We start from the raw sequence: 2,331 nt of genomic DNA on the forward strand, positions 1-2,331 counted from the left end.
TAGTTAAAAAGGAAAAGAAAACAGAAAAGGTAAGAGAGAGAAAGTCAGAGAGATTTAAAGGGAAAAGGCCTCAAGTATGGCTGCTCGTTCTGAAGAGCAAGAGGACCAGGCACCTAAAATTGTGAACCCCTGCAACTGAGAAGAACTGATTTTTGTCAACAAGCTGAATGTGCTTAGAAGCAGATTCTTTTTTTAAAAAATTAATTTATTTATTTTTTCAGCGTAACAGTATTCGTTGTTTTTGCACAAAAACCAGTGCTCCATGCAATACATGCCCTTCCTATTACCCACCACTTGGTTCCCCCAACCTCCCACCCCCGCCCCTTCAAAAGCCTCAGGTTGTTTTTCAGAGTCCATAGTCTCTTATGGTTCCCCTCCCCTTCCAATTTCCCTCAACTTCCTTCTCCTCTCCATCTCCCAATGTCCTCCATGTCATTAGTTATGCTCCACAGATAAGTGAAACCATATGATACTTGACTCTCTCTGCTTGACTTATTTTACTCAGCATAATCACAGAAGCAGATTCTTAACCAGACTCTAGCAGTAGCCCAAGCCAGCTGACACCTTGATTTCACCTTTTAAGGCCCGAACCAGCTGAGCCATGCTGTGTCCAGACTTCTCCCCTATAGAACAAATGATGACTAAGCTTGTGGTAATTTGTTAAGCAGCAATATAATTCTAAAACAATTCTCATAAAATTATTGCCATTTCATAATAGAGAAAACTGAGGCCCAGGGAAGTTACAATTAAATTCATATGTCAATTAAATAGAATTAGAACGGTTCCATTAATCTAAGTTGCCAATGGGTCAGATGAAACATCTGTTTAGTTTACTACCAAAAGATTTTTCCCTGAGAATATGAAAGCTAAAACACTTCTAGAGAAAAGTCAATTTGAACCCTATTGATTCAGGGTTCATATGATGAATTCAGCATTGTTTGCATGCTTCTCATTGTACATGAAGTTTAAAATTAATGAAATAACCTGGAAATTTAATACTATGAGATACAATTCTTCAATATTAGTTATTTGTACATCTTATTTTTTATTAACTCAGTTCATTTTACTAACACTAATTTATATTTTAGTCTGTAGTTGTTGAAAGTAGTAAGCTCGAAAGTCATAAACTTTTTAAAAAAGAATCTTTCAGTTTAAATTCAGTCAACATTCTGCTTTTTCCTCTTTCTTTGGCTCTTTATTTAGAATCGATTATTATTATGTAAAATTTAAGTTAGGTCTTTTTTGGTGCATTTTGTATTTCTAAATAAATGACTTCTTAGCAAAGAAGATTTTTAAAGTTTGAGATAATCAATTTAGCTTCATAAGAAGCCTGGCCAAAGAATACTGACTTAAATTTAAGGAAGACATAAAAGATGATTTGAGATTATTCAAGGGAAATACCCACTTGTAGAGGTGAAATACAATTGGGCTTACATACTGAAGACTGTTTCTGTTTTTCATGTGATATGACTTAGTGTATTTCTCTAGAAAGCACCCATTACACACTTTGAGAATTGCTTCATTGATAGCTGTTTTTTCATCCTTTTGACATACAAGAAAATTTACTTAAATTAATCTCTAAAATTTATTCCAATCTTGTTTTAATGACTACATAAATATCAGAAATTGATCTTATATCAACAGATAATTCAATTGGCTTAATAATGACATCTGATTAAATTTTCACGTATTCTAAATTATTGCATTGTGTAATAGGCTTGATTACTCCAGGGTCTATGTATGATCTTCATGAAGCCACTGAGAATTCCCTAAGTCCTAAGAAACATAAAATAATCTGAAATACAACAAAAAAATCAGTGTTTTCAAAATAGGTTACTCATCTTGGAAGTCACTTAGTTAAAAGAAATGAGAATGACTCATTGTCAGTATATTTGGGAAAATGCATTAGTATGCTAAATGTTCTGAGTTATTCCTAAGCATAGATGACTATTTAACTCAGTATTTCCCAAGTTTATTTTACCTTGGGAAGTTTTACTCAAATAACTGCAGTAACTAAAGTTTCATGGGAAGGTATTTTTGAAACATTGGCATAGAGTAATTCCTGGAATATAACATGTGTTTGGAAGGCAGAGTGATATAGAGAACAAAAGCACAGACTCTATTGCCAATATGTTGGCTCTGAAGCTAAGCCCCACCACGCATGGGCTATATCAAATTATTTACAGAATTAGAGAGCCACAGCTTCCTTCCTGATTAAATGGGGGATAATAAGGAAAAGCATGGCATGTTAAGATTAGACACTCTGGAGTTGGAACATCTGGGTTTGGATTCTTTTTCTCTACATACTAGTTGTATGATCTAAGCCAAGAT

This window comes from Meles meles, chromosome 10, assembly GCF_922984935.1.
Source record: "Meles meles chromosome 10, mMelMel3.1 paternal haplotype, whole genome shotgun sequence".
Taxonomy (NCBI): domain Eukaryota; kingdom Metazoa; phylum Chordata; class Mammalia; order Carnivora; family Mustelidae; genus Meles; species Meles meles.